The sequence below is a fragment of the Hordeum vulgare genome, chromosome 4H (assembly GCF_904849725.1).
Source record: "Hordeum vulgare subsp. vulgare chromosome 4H, MorexV3_pseudomolecules_assembly, whole genome shotgun sequence".
Taxonomy (NCBI): Eukaryota; Viridiplantae; Streptophyta; class Magnoliopsida; order Poales; family Poaceae; genus Hordeum; species Hordeum vulgare.
In genome coordinates, this window is record NC_058521.1 from 99936951 (window position 1) to 99952756 (window position 15806).

The window sequence follows — 15806 nt, forward strand, 5'->3', positions numbered from 1 at the left end:
CCAGAAAAGGGCTGATCCTGCAATCTCTGGCGTTAGCTAGACGAATGATTATAACAACAAACCTTCTCCTGCAACAGCACCAGAAGAATGCTGATAGCACTCCCCGGCAATGAAACTGGAAGAATGTTGTTGATGGCCCACCAGCGTGTGGGTTCGCAACAGTTTTCGAGGGTAGAGTATTCGACCCAAATTTGTAGGTAAGCCAGTCAGGAGGTGAGAGTATACACTCAAGTATTAGCAGCTGAATTTGTCAGATTCAACCACACCTGAAAGATTAGTATATGCAAGCACAATGGTAACAACAAAGTAACGAGTAACGGCAGTGTAACGAGAAATAGCAGTGGCAAGGAACAACAGTAGTGACAGCAGTAGCAAGTAGCAACAGTAGCAAGCGACAGTAGTAGCAACAGTAGCAGCAGCAGCAGAGCAAGACAAGTAACAGCAGTAGCAACAGTAGTAGCAGCAGAGCAAGACAAGTAACAGCAGTAGGAACAGTAGTAGCAGCAGAGCAAGACAAGTAACAACAGTGGCAACAGTAGTAGCAGCAGAGAAACACAAGTAATAGCAGTGGCAACAGTAGTACAAACTCGTAGGCAATGGGTCGGTGATTTGTTTGGATGATATTTATCATGCAATAGCTATAACACGGACAGATATGTGGCTAGCTCCCATTCGTCAATGTGATGTAGGCATGCATTCCGTGTGTCGTCATACGTGCTTAGGGAAAAGAACCTGCATGACATCTATTGTCCATCCCTCCCATGGCAGCGGGGTCCAAAAGGAAACTACGGAATATTAAGGTTCTCCTTTTAATAAAGAACCGGACCAACGCATTAGCACTTGGTGAACACATGAACTCCTCAGACTATGATCATCACCGGGAGTGGTTCCGGTTATTGTCACTCCGGGGTTGCCGGATCATAACACATAGTAGGTAACTACAACTTGAAGGATCAGATCTAAAACACACAAATATTGGTGACAACATAATAATTTCAGATCTGAAATCATGGCACTCGGGCCCTAGTGACAAGCATTAAGCATGGCAAAGTAGTAGCAACATCAAATCTCAGAACATAGTGGATACTAGGGATCAATCCCCATCAAAACTAACTCGATTACATGATAGATCTCATCCTACTCATCACCGCCCAGCGAGCCTACAAATAGATTACTCACGTACGACGAAGAGCTTAATGGAATTAGAGAGGGAAGAAGGTTGATGATGACGCTGGCGACGATTTCCCCTCTCCGGAGGCCAAGACGGACTCCAGATCTGCCCTCCAGATGAAGAACAGGAGGTGGCGGCGCCTCCGTATCAAAAACGCGACGAAAACTTCTCTTTTTATTTTTCTGGGATGAAAAACAACTTATGGAGATGGAGTTGGGGGCGGAAGGTGCCTGTGCGCTCCACAAGCCTGCCCACCGCCACCAGGTGGGTGGTGGCGGAGCAGGGGCTTGTGGCCCACTGGCCCACCCCCTGAGGTGGAACTTGGCGCAGATATTTTTGATATTTTCCAAAAGTGCTCCCCGTAAATTTTTAGGACGTTTGGAGAACTTTGATTTCTGCACAAAAATAACACCAAGGCAATTCTGCTGAAAACAACGTCAGTTCAGGTTAGTTCCATTCAAATCATGCAAATTATAGTCCAAAACAAGGGCAAAAGAGTTTGGAAAAGTAGATACGTTGGAGACGTATCAGACCCCATTCATCCTCTCGAACAACATCATGCCGTGAAGGAATGTCGGCCCTGTTGGAGCATATATCTCCATATGTGGTTTTGGTACTTGATGACAATTCCTATGGACTAATGGTTTCCTTAAGTTACATTTATAGGATTTGTCCATAGGCACTTCTTGAAGTCCATCTGTTGGGTTCAAGGAGTTTATATGATGACCAAGATGGTATCCAAGGTATTATCCAAAGAATGGTCATAGAGACACATGGTTGATCAAGATCTCAGACAAAGAGTAAATCAAGATGATCAACACACAAAGCGTACAAGATGTGCCGGGAGGGATCAAGTGATCCCATGGTATGGATTTGTCCATAGGCACTTCTTGAAGTCCATCAGTTGGGTTCAAGGAGTTTATATGATGACCAAGATGGTATTCAAGGTATTATCCAAAGAATGGTCATAGAGACACATGGTTGATCAAGATCTCAGACAAAGAGTAAATCAAGATGATCAACACACAAAGCGTACAAGATGTATCGAGAGGGATCAAGTGATCCCATGGTATGGTAAGCATTGTCCATTACGTGTTTGTGTACTAACCCATGGTCTTCGTGAGAGTTCTATGTGGGGGTTAGGTGTGTTTCCATGGGCTTGCGTCAAAGGGAAGATCTCATACAACCCATGGAGTATGACGTCAAGTTGTGATCATCATCAATGGTTGATCAAGATCTCAGACAAAGAGTAAATCAAGATGATCAACACACAAAGCGTACAAGATGTACCGAGAGGGATCAAGTGATCCCATGGTATGGTAAGCATTGTCCATTACGTGTTTGTGTACTAACCCATGGTCTTCGTGAGAGTTCTATGTGGGGGTTAGGTGTGTTTCCATGGGCTTGCGTCAAAAGGAAGATCTCATACAACCCATGGAGTATGACGTCAAGTTGTGATCGTCATCAAGATTGCGATGTGCAAGTTCAAGTGGATCAGCACGAAGATAGCATGCTTGAAGCTTGCCGTCCATTGTGGTGGCAATGGACTTGTGAAGATATGCTGAAGAGTGGCTCACCCGTAGTGAGTATGGGGGAGCAATCAACTAGTCTTCATCAAGCCAACACAATCAAGAAAGGTGGTCCATCTTGAGGAAGCCAAGATCATCATCATCTAGCTCAAGAGGACGAGGTGCAAGGTATAGGTTTGCCCTTGATAGGTTTTCTGGTTAGGATAGATTGTTGTTCTATCAAGGGGGGCTCTCAAGTGATTAGCTTGATCGTATCGTTCGTTGAGAGCTCAAACCATTTGCATCCTTGCATCATACTTCTTGGTTCTTGTTTGGTGTTTCTCTTTGTGAGTTTTAGAGCTTATGGTCATCTTCGTGACAAGCTCGAGTTCATCGAAAACGGAGTCCATATGCATCTACTATGATGTATTCGATGTTGGAGTTTTTGCCGGTTCTTCATTCATAGAGATCTCACATCTCTATATCTTTGGCATGTTCATAACCGCTTTTTGGATAGCCCTTGTCGTCCTGAATCCAACAAGCTTGGGTTTGCTCGATTCGGAGCTCGTATGCGAAAGTTATGGCTGTTTCAGTGGCGAGCGGTAGTACCACTGGACCTAGCGGTAGTACCGCTAGAGTTGGCGGTAGTACCGCTGGCCCTAGCGGTAGTACCGCTGGATCGCGGTAGTGCCGCCCCTGGTCAGCGGTAGTACCGCTCCAGGAGCTTAGTACCGCCTGCCTAGCGGTTGTTCGTGGACGGACCTTTTTGCGAAGACTTTCTTGGCGGTGGTAGTGCCTTTGCACTACCAGGGGCCCAGCGGTAGTACCGCTGGAGTGCCAGCGGTAGTACCGCTGGAGTGCCAGCGGTAGTACCGCTGCAGCTAGCGGTAGTACCGCTAGCTGGCGGTAGTACCGCTGGAGTGACAGAGGTAGTACCGCTGGAGTGCCAGCGGTAGTACCGCTGGAGCTCGGGCAGAGAGTGGGGGTAACGGTCTGATTCTTCCCCCCACTATATAAAGGGGGTCTTCTTCCCCCTTGGCCTTATCCATCCGTTGAGCTCTTGTTCTATCTCCATTGTTGACATTCTTAGAGCTTGATTACTCTCTATCCCTCCAATGATTCTTGCTTGTTCTTGAGGGAAAAGAGAGAGGAGATCTAGATCCACATCTCCACCAATCACTTTCTCCTCTATGTGAGGGGAACCCCTTGGATCTTGATCTTGGAGTTCTTTGTGAGCTCCTTGTTCTTCCTCTCATATTTCTCCATAGCTTTTTTTGTTGTGGAGGGATTTGAGTGTGAGGGACTTGACCACTTCGTGTGTTCTTGCCATTGCATTAGTTGCATCGGTTTGAGTTCTCCACGGTGATACGTGGAAGTGAGAAGTTGAGAAGCTTACTACCTTTGGTACTTAGTACCCTTGATATTGTTCTTCGTGGATGCTTTGGCGTCCTAGAAGCTTGGTGGTGTCTCGGAGCTCAATCATTGTGGTGTGAAGCTCCGGGAAGCGTCGGGGTCTCCAATAAGGTTGTGGAGATTGCCCCGAGCAATTTGTACGGGTACCGGTAACCGCCCCCCAGGGTTGCCACGTGTACGGGTTCGGTGACCGCCCCCAAGGGTTGCCATTTGTACGGGTTCGGTGACAGCCCCCAAGGGTTGCCATTTGTACGGGTTCGGTGACCGCCCTCAAGGGTCCCTTAGTGGAATCACGGCATCTTGCATTGTGCGAGGGCGTGAGGAGATTACGGTGGCCTTAGTGGCATCTTGGGGAGCATTGTGCCTCCACACCGCTCTAACGGAGATTAGCATCCGCAAGGGTGTGAACTTCGGGATACATCATCGTCTCCCCATGCCTCGGTTATCTCTTACCCGAACCCTTTACTTATGCACTTTACTTTGTGATAGACATATTGTTTATTGTAATATATCTTGCTATCACTTAGTTGTTTATCTTGCTTAGCATAAGTTGTTGGTGCACATAGGTGAGCCTAGTTGTTTGTAGGTTTTGTGCTTGACATATTAAACGTTAGTTTTATTCCGCATTTGTTCAAGCCTAAACCTTAACTATTTTAAAGCGCCTATTCACCCCCCCCCCTCTAGGCGACATCCACGTCCTTTTCAGGCCCGAGGTCGATGATGTCTTCCACGATGTGGACACACAGATGCACCATCACGTCAAAGAACGCGGGCGGGAAGTACATCTCAAGCTCACATAGTATGACAACGATCTCTTCCTGTAGCCTTCAGAGCTGCTTCACACTTATGGACTTTCGAGAGATAACGTCGAAGAAGTTGCAGAGACCAATAAGCGTGTCACGGACGTGCTTGTCCATTATCCCTCTAATGGCAACCGGGAGTATCTGCGTCATCATCACGTGACAGTCATGAGACTTCATACCACTGAACCTTTTCTTCTTGGGGTCTAGAAATCTGCTTATCTTCCCAGAGTAACCGGAACTGAATTTGATTCCCATAAGGCACTTGATGAATTGATCGATCTCCTTCAGACTTAAGGTGAAGCAAGAAGTGCAATAATTCTCCTCCTTCTTGTTGACTTTTCTGCCCCTTTCCCCCTCCTCTGCCTCGGTCTCCGTCTCCTCCATCAAATTTTTACGGTGGATGTATTTCCAAATCTTCAAATCTTCCAAGTCTTTCCTTGCCTTCGGCCCATCCTTGGTCTTCTCCGGCATGTTCATCAGTGTGCCAAGCAAGCTCTCGAGGACATTCTTCGTGATATGCATTTGATCAAGGCTATGAGGCGTGTCGTGATTGGGCCAGTACTCCAAGTCCCAGAAAACAGACCTCGTTTTCCATACCTTCAGAAGCGGCTCTCGTGCCTTTTTGATCTTTCCCGGCGCGGGGCATTGTTCCCAGTTTCTCAACAGCTCATCGATTTCGGTGCCGCTCCTCTTACGTGGAGGTCCTCGAAGCTCAGCCAACCCATTGAATAGATATCCACGCTTTCTCCATGGGTCATCCTTCTCGAGCCATCTAGGATGCCCCATGTACATGATTTTCCCAGACCCGCCATCTCTCGTTGACGTAAGCTACTGAGACGTTGTATCATCCATGCACCTCGTGCATCCGCAGTATCCGTGGCACACGTGGCCTGAGGTGTACCCGTAATCGAGATAGTCGTGCACCGTCGTCATCAGTGCGGCTCTCATATGGAAATACTCTCCTTTGCTGGCGTCCCATGTCCATGTCGGTGATTTCCATAACGTGTCTAGCTCCCCTTGAAGAAGCCCCATATACAGGTTAATACTATTTCCCGGTTGTTTCGGCCCTTGAATTAGCATGCACATGTGTATGTACTTTGTCTTCATGCACTTCCATGGGGAGGTTGTACATCCATACAAACACGGGATATGTAATGTGGTTGGTGTTCTGGTTTCCAAACGAATTCATGCCATCGGTACTAGCACCAAGCACGATGTTCCTTGGATCTTCTTTAGCAAATCCATATACGATGTTGAATGCTCTCCACTGGCTACCATCTACGAGGTGTCTCAGCCTCGGATCATCTCCTTCGTCGGGCTTCTTCCTCTCCGCGTGCCAGCGCATGAGCTTTGCTTCCATAGGATCTACGAAATACCGCTGCAGACGGGGAGTGATCGGAAAGTACCATACAACTTTCTCAGGAGCTTTCTTTCCTGCCTTCTTTTATCGAGAAGCATTGCACACTGGACAGTTGGTTTTTTCCGCGTGCTCCCCCTGATAAATGATGCAATTGTTGATGCATGTGTGTTACTTAATGTGCGGCAAATCAAAAGGGCAAACGATTTTCTTGGCAACCTCGACACTACTAGGACACAGGTTCCCGCGGGAAGAACTTTATTATGTAGATACTTGCTCATTGAGGCTTTTGTCTGTCCATTTGTTTTTGGCCTTTGTCTTTAGAAGTTCGAGCGTGAAACTCAAGCGGGTCACCTCGGGATCGCAATCGTCATACAATGGAGTCCTTGAGTCCACTTCAAGTTGAGCCAGCTTGGCCTCCTCTCTAGAAGCAGCTCTCTCGCTAGTCGTACTCTTGCGAAGGAGGTCTTGAACATGAGGGTCTTGCACGACTGCACTTAGTAGCGTTGAATACTGCGACGTGACCACCGCCTCTTCTCCACCATGTCCGGACTCTTCTTCGCCGTGTCTGGAATTTTCTCCGCTGCCATCATTTCCGGAATCTTCCCCACCGCCATGTCCGGCACCATCGTCTTCGTGTCGATTGATCATCTCTTCGTCTAGCCCCATGTCGTTATTCCCTGCCATTTGGACGTCCTCATCATCATCATCTTCTTCACTTATCCACCTAGTATAGCCATCCATGAAACCATTCATCAGCAGATGCGCCTTCAAAGTGCCATGATCAAACGGGTCAAAAAGGACTCCTTCCTTGCATCTTGCACACGGACATCTAATCCTAGTCCGATTATTTGCATGCATGTCCATCACCGCGGATTGCATGTACCGCTCCACCTTCCATCCACTCACCTTCATGGCCGACTGCATGGTATAACAGGCAAAAGGGTTATAAAACAAATAATGCATGCATGCTTAAAAGTCATATAAAATTTTGGCATGACCTTGCCTAAAAATAGGACATATTGAGTTTGCCCGAAATTCACGGAAACGGAAATAAATCGACATTTCGGCAAAACATAAGCAACTCGATCGGAGGGCATGTCGCACTCGCACAAATCTCTCCATATATATATATGTATATATATATATATATATATATATATCCCAAACACACATATTCTCATTCACACACATATTGCCATTCTTTATGTGAACAACTTTGTACTCACCTATATATGTCCTGAGAGAGACCGATCGAGTGAGATGATGAGAGAGACCGATCGAAAGAGCACGCGTGGATGGCTAAATAGCTAGCTAGATCTATTTGTTGGGGAGGAGAGGTGAACCTAGCCATCTAACTAATGGAGTGGGAGTTATGGTGGAGGGGGGAATTAATATAGTGGGGAGAGGAAGAGAGGTGGGGCAAAGAGAGATGTGAGAGCAGTCATTTATGAAGGAGAGTTATGGTGGAGGGGGTACATTAATGAGGAGAGAAGAGAGGTAGGAGGAAGAGAGAAGAAGAGCAACAATGGTGTGGAGAGTGTGGAGAGGGGAGAGGAGGGGGAGAGAGGTGAAAGTGGGGAGGGGAGGGGTGGGGGGTAAAAAGGTGGCAGCCGCAACTGGCAGTAGCGTTGTATAACAGGGAGCACTGCTGCTATTCTATTAGTAGTAGTGTTGCATACCAGCGAGCGCTACTACTATGTGGGGCCAACTAGCAGCAGCGATGCTGCAAAACAACGCGCTACCGCTAAACACTTAGCAGTAGTGCTGGATTTTGGGCGACGCTGCTACTACAGCTACCGTCGGTGGCATCATCTGGTTCCACATAGTAGTAGCGCCTTTTCAATTAGCAGCGCTACTGCTAATGTGTTATTAGCAGCGCTTTACTGGATCAGCGCTACTGCTAATTATCAGGAATGTTTTTTTATTCCAGCGCTACTACTGAGGTCCTGCCTATAAGGTTTTTCCTAGTAGTGGGAGATGCTAGCAACGAGAGGGAGAGGTGTGTAGATACCCTTATAGGCCGAAAGTGTTAATAATCTATAGATCGTGGTTGGCATCGTCGTACTCGCGTCGTGTTCCAATCCGATTCAAGCACCGCACGAGCGGCACCTCCGAGTTTAGCACACGTCCGACTCGGTGACGTCTCCTCCTTCTTGATCCAGCAAGCGGGAGAGGAGAGGTAGATTAGATCGGAACAAGCATGATGGCGTGGTGGTGGTAATAGCAGCGGAACACCGGCAGGGCTTCGCAAAGCACTAACGAAACATGGTGGTGGAGGGAGAGAGTGGGGCAGCCGCTGTGTGAAGGGATGGGGCTGCCCTCCTTTGCCTCCACTATATATGGGGGTAAGTGGGAGGGGGCACCCACCCTAGCCATTAGGGTTTCCCACCCGCTAGTGCATGGGCCATGTAGGGGCTAGTGCCCCTAGCCCAAAAAGTCCAGGGTGCCCCTCCTACAACCCATGCTAGCCTAAGGGACATGGTGGAACTCTTGGTGGACTTCCGGACTCCTCTGGAATCCTCCAGAACCTTTTTGAGGCTTTCCGGTACAATAGCGGAAAAAATAGAACTTTTTTCGGAACCCCGAAAAGAACTCTCCATATATAAATCTTTACCTTCGGACCATTCCAGAAGTCCTCGTGACTTCCGGGATCTCATCCGAGACTCCTAACAATATTCGGTTTGTGGCATCATTTTCTCAATAGTACCCCAGCGTTACCGAACGTTAAGTGTGTGACCCTACATGTTCGAGAATCATGCAAACATGACCGAGACTCGTCTGTGATCAATAACCAATAGCGGGACCAGGTTGTCCATATTGATTCTTACATATTCCATGAAGAGCTTTATCGGTTCGAACCACTGTGTTGAGGATTCAGTTAATCCCTTATGAAGTTCCCTTTGTCCAGCGATATGTTACTTGCCCGAGATTCGATCGTCGGTATCACCTTACCAAGTTTAATCTCTTTATCGACAAGTCTCTTTACTCATTCCGTAGTACAACACCCCCATGACTAAACTCATTAGCTAGTCACACGCATGCAAGCTACTTTGGATATCGTGTTACTGAGAGGACCCAGAGATATCTCTCCATCTTACGGAGTGACAAATTCCAGTCTTGATCTATGCAACCCAAGAAGCACTTTCTCAGATACCTGTAGAGCACCTTCATGATCAGCCAGTTACGAAGTGACGTTTGGAAACACACAAAGCATTCTTACAATGTCAGGGAGTTGCATGATCTCATGGTCTAAGGAACAAATACTTGACATAAAGGAAGCTTTAGTTACACGCTCATATGCTAAGCTTACAGTTGGGTCTTTCCATCACATCATTCTCCTAATCATGTGATCCTCTTATCAAATGACAACTCATGTCTATGGTTAGGAAACCTTAACCGTCTTTGATCAATGAGCTAGTCTAGTCGAGGCCCACTAGGGACACGCTATTCGTTTATATATCCACACATGTATTTAGTTTAAGGTCAATTAATACAATTCTAGCATGGATAATAAACATTTATCTAGGGCATATTTCCAACAGTGTCCCACTTGCACTAGAATCAACAATCTAGTTTACATAGTAATGAACCTAACACCCATAGAGTTCTAGTGTTGATCATGTTTTGCTCGTGAGAGAGGTTTTGTCAACGGGTCTACACCATTGAGATCCATATGTGTTGGGGAATGTAGTAATTTCAATAAATTTCCTACGCCATACAAGGATCTATCTATGGAGAACCCAACAACGAGTGATGGGGTAGATCATCTTCATACCTTTGAAGATCGCTAAGCAGAAGCGTTACTATGAACGTGGTTGATGGAGTCATACTCGCAGCAATTCAGATCGCAGTGGATTTTGATCTATGTGCCGAATCACGGCACCTCCGCGGTCAACACATGTACAGCCCGGATACGTCTCCTCCTTCTTGATAAGCGAGGAGAGAGGAGAAGTTGAGGGAGATCTCCAGCAACACGACAACGTGGTGGTGGTGGAGCTATGTGGTTCTCCGGCAGGGCTTCGCCAAGCGCTGCGGAGGATGACGAGGAGGAGGAGTAGGGCTACGCCATGGAGAGATGAATTATGTGTCCCCCAAAGGCCAAAACCCTCTACTATATATTGGAGGAGGGTGAGGGAGGCTGCCTTGGCCCCTCCTCCAAGGAGAAGGAGCTTTTTTCCAAGCTAGGGAGGAGTCCTCCTCGCACAAGGGAGGTCGACTCCCTTGGTAGGACTCTTTCTCCTTTCCTTTTAAGCTTCCTTGCCTTATTTCTTTTATCCCTATGCACATATGCCTTTAGGGAAGGCCTTGGACATCCCAATAAGGGTTGCTCCACCTCCTCTAACAACCCATGTTGGCTCCCATATGTTCGATGATGATCTCATTGGATGAACCACGATGTCAAGGATTCACTCAATCCCGTATGCAATTCCCTATGTCTACCGGTATATAACTTGCCGGAGATTCGATCGTCAGAATCCCCATACCTTGTTCAATCTCGTTACCGTCAAGTCTCTTTACTCGTTCCGTATCACATCATCCCGTGACTAACTCCATAGTCACATTCAGCTCATTATGATGATGTTCTACCGAGTGGGCCCTGAGATACCTTTCCGTCATACGGAGTGACAAATCCGAGTCTCAATTCGTGCCAACCCAACAGACACTTTCAGAGATACCCGTAGTACACCTTTATACCTTCCCTCCTTTGCCACGCCTTGGGCTAGGTGGGAGGCCCCTCCCGATGGACTCCCGAAACCCTTCTGGGTAAGTTACTGGTGATGCCCGAAACATTTCCGGTGTCCAAAATCTCACTTCCTATATATAAATCATTTCCTTCGGACCATTCCGGAGCTCCTCGGGACGTCCGGGATCTCATCCGAGACTCCGAACAACGTTCGGTAACCATGTACACTATTTCCCTATAACCCTAGCGTCATCGAACCTTAAGTGTGTAGACTCTATGGGTTCGGGAGACGTGTAGACATGACCGTGACATCTCTCCGGCCAATAACCAACAGCGGGGTCTGGATATCCATGTTGGTTCCCACACGTTCCACAGTGATCTCATCGGATGAACCAGGATGTCAAAGATTCAATCAATCCCGTATGCAATTCCCTTTGTCTATCGGTATGATACTTGCCCGAGATTCGATTGTCGGTATCCCTATACTTTGTTCAACCTCGTTACCGGCAAGTATCTTTACTCGTTTCGTAGCACATCATCCCGTGACTAACTCCTTAGTCACATTGAGCTCATTATGATGATGTTCTACAGAGTGGGCCCAGATATACCTTTCCATCACACGGAGTGACAAATCCCGGTCTCGATTCGTACCAACTCAACACACTCTTCCGGAGATACCTGTAGTGCATCTTTATAGTCACCCAGTTACGTTGTGACATTTGATACACCCAAAGCACTTCTACGGTATCCGGGAGTTGCACAATCTCACGGTCCAAGGAAATGATACTTGACATTAGAAAAGCTTTAGCAGACAAACAACATGATCTAGTGCTATGCTTTGGATTGGGTCTTGTCCATCACATCATTCTCCCAATGATGTCATCCCGTTATCAACGGCATCAAATGTCCATGATCAGGAAACCATGATCATCTGTTGATCAACGAGCTAGCCAACTAGAGGCTTACTAGGGACACATTGTGATCTATATATTCACACATGTATTACTGTTTCTGGTCAATACAGTTATAGCATGAACAATAGACAATTATCATGAACAAGGAAATATAATAATAAATACTTCATTATTGCCTCTAGGGCATATTTCCAACAGTATCCCACTTGCACTAGAGTCAATAATCTAGTTACATTGTGATGAATCGAACGCCCATAGCATTCTGGTGTTGATCATGTTTTGCTTGTGGAAGAGGTTTAGTCAACGAGCCTGCAATATTCAGATCTGTATGTACTTTACAAATATCTATTTCTCCTTTCTGGACGTAGTCCTGGATGGAATTGTAGCGGCGTTTGATGTGCTTGGTCTTCCTGTGAAATCTGGACTCCTTGGCTATGGCAATAGCTCTAGTGTTGTCACAGAAGAGTGACATCGGGCCTGATGCACTTGGAATTACTCCAAGGTTGGTGATGAACTCCTTCATCCAGATCCCCTCTTGAGCTGCTTTCGAAGCAGCTATGTACTCCGCTTCACATGTAGATGCTGCCATGACGTCTTGCTTGCAGCTGCACCAGCTGACTTCCCCACCATTCAAAACATACACGTATCCGGTTTGTAACTTGGAGTCATCGGGATCTGTGTCGAAGCTAGCATCGACGTAACCCTTTACGACGAGCTCTTCGTCACCTCCATAAACAAGAAACATCTCCTTAGCCCTCTTCAGGTACTTAAAGACATTCTTGACCGCTGTCCAGTGATCCATACCGGGATCACTTTGGTACCTCCCTACCAAACTTATGGCAAGGTTCACATCAGGTCTGGTACACAACATGGCGTACATAAGAGAACCTACGGCTGAAGCGTAGGGGATGGTACTCATCTTCTCTTTATCTTATGTCATGGTCAGGCATTGACACTACTAGGAAAAGGCTTGCTAATGGCGCACCTATTTTGGCTACTAATGGTGCACTATAGGTGCGCCACTAGCATCACGCCATTAGATTTTTTTACTAATGGCGCACCACAAGTGCGCCATTAGTATCTGGTATACTATTGGCGCACCAGGAAGTGCGCCATTAGTATTACTCACGGTGCGCCATTAGTATGCCTCCCAGGTGCACCATTAGTATGACTCTCAGGTGCGCCATTAGTATGCCTCCCAGGTGCGCCATTAGTATGCCTCTCAGGTGCGCCATTAGTATGCCTCCCAGGTGCGCCATTAGTATGCCTCCCAGGTGCGCCATTAGTATGCCTCCGAGGTGGTCCATTAGTATGCCTCCCAGGTGCGCCATTAGTATGCCTCCCAGGTGTGCCATTAGTATAGCCCATGGTGCTCCATTAGTATCTGGTATTCTAGCATATATATGTTTTGTTTCAAAACCACAAATTCAATAGCACATAACATATATATCAAATATATAATACATAATATGTGCCCAATAGTTTTACTGATCCACAACACATAACATATATGCAAAGTTGCATAACAAATTTCAGGATCCATATATCAAAACTCCATAGCATCCATACATCCAAAATTCCATAGCATCCATATATAAATATAGTTCCATAGCATCCATACATACATAGCTCCATAGAACATATAATACACAACGATACTTTGCGGGCATTAGTAAGTAATATTTGGCACTAAAACAAATGCATTCATGTCCATATCGTAGTCCAAAGAGCATCCGCGTGGCAATGGGTGGATTCATCCTCCTGGTTGTAATCACCGTCGACGTCCTCGTCCTCCCGTCGTCGTCCTACTGCAATGTAAATAAATAGCAACACCAGAAAATCACAAAGTAATGACATTTTTTGCAAGGATAAGTAACCACCGGTATAGTCAAAATATCAGTAAAGATCAGCAGAATCGGGTGTGCATGCAAGTGATACTTTCAAAACAATCAGCATAGAAAAAAAATAGTCATCAAAACTGTAAGTAGTCTTTACCAGTTGTCACAAGGCAGAATCTGCGAGACCCGAGTCTTTCGGAACAAACTCTAGTCCAAAGAGAAACAACAATACAAGACGTACATGTTGCAAGTAGTTTCTTTGTTTACTCATGTTTACTGAAAGCCAACAGCTGACATGTAGACATGAGCACACACAAACTAAGCATACAGGTGCTACATCCATAATACCACAATGTTAAGCTAATCTCTTGTTTCAGCTTTAGCCTTCTCTCTAGGATCCTACGGGAAATAAGAAATGATGATGAGATTCATGACAAGTGAAGAAAAAGGGGTTAATCAAACACAGAAAAGAGACCGAGTGCATACAGTTTTCGGTTGTTGTCCTAAGCCTTCTTTCGAGAAGGCCTTGGTTTTAGTTTCCTTCTCGCAGACCTTAAATCGTTCCATCTCGCGCTCAATCTGCTTGCGGGCATCCATGATACAGATTGCACTAGCATGTACCGTCCTTGCTCCGTTCCTAAACTTGAACTGGAACGACACAGTTCATCTTGCTGCAGTGTGAAAATACAATTGTTTCGTAACAGTAAATAGAATCAAGTGAGCATGTCATTACCTGTATTCCTCCGACAAGCATATCTACTGAAGGATTCATGGTCAGGTTCTCTATTGTTACACCATGAGCGGGGGCAACAAGTTGTTGGAAATATGCCCTAGAGGCAATAATAAATTAGTTATTATTATATTTCTTAGTTCATGATAATCGTTTATTATCCATGCTATAATTGTATTGATTGGAAACACAATACTTGTGTGGATACATAGACAAAACACTGTCCCTAGTAAGCCTCTAGTTGACTAGCTCGTTAATCAAAGATGGTCAAGGTTTCCTGGCCATAGGCAAGTGTTGTCACTTGATAACGGGATCACATCATTAGGAGAATCATGTGATGGACTAGACCCAAACTAATAGACGTAGCATGTTGATCGTGTCATTTTGTTGCTACTGTTTTCTGCGTGTCAAGTATTTATTCCTATGACCATGAGATCATATAACTCACTGACACCGGAGGAATGCTTTGTGTGTATCAAATGTCGCAACGTAACTGGGTGACTATAAAGATGCTCTACAGGTATCTCCGAAGGTGTTAGTTGAGTTAGTATGGATCAAGACTGGGATTTGTCACTCCGTGTGAACGGAGAGGTATCTCGGGGCCCACTCGGTAATACAACATCACACACAAGCCTTGCAAGCAATGTAACTTAGTGTAAGTTGCGGGATCTTGTATTACGGAACGAGTAAAGAGACTTGCCAGTAAACGAGATTGAAATAGGTATACGGATACTGACGATCGAATCTCGGGCAAGTAACATACCGAAGGACAAAGGGAATGACATACGGGATTATATGAATCCTTGGCACTGAGGTTCAAACGATAAGATCTTCGTAGAATATGTAGGATCCAATATGGGCATCCAGGTCCCGCTATTGGATATTGACCGAGGAGTCTCTCGGGTCATGTCTACATAGTTCTCGAACCCGCAGGGTCTGCACACTTAAGGTTCGACGTTGTTTTATGCGTATTTGAGTTATATTGTTGGTTACCGAATGTTGTTCGGAGTCCCGGATGAGATCACGGACGTCACGAGGGTTTCCGGAATGGTCCGGAAACGAAGATTGATATATAGGATGACCTCATTTGGTTACCGGAAGGTTTTCGTGCATTACCGGAAAAGTTTCGGGCTCATCGGTAGTGTACCGGGAGTGCCGGGAGGGGTGCCGGGGACCATCGGGAGGGGTGTCACGCCCCAAGGGGTCTCATGGGCTATGGGAAGAGATAAACCAGCCCCTAGTGGGCTGGAATAAGTTCCCACTAAGGCCCATAAGGTTTGAGAAGGAAAAAACACAAGGTGGAAAGAGTTTCCAAGTGGGAAGGTGGAATCCTACTCCAAGTAGGATTGGAGTAGGACTCCTCCACCTCCAGTTTCGGCCAAACC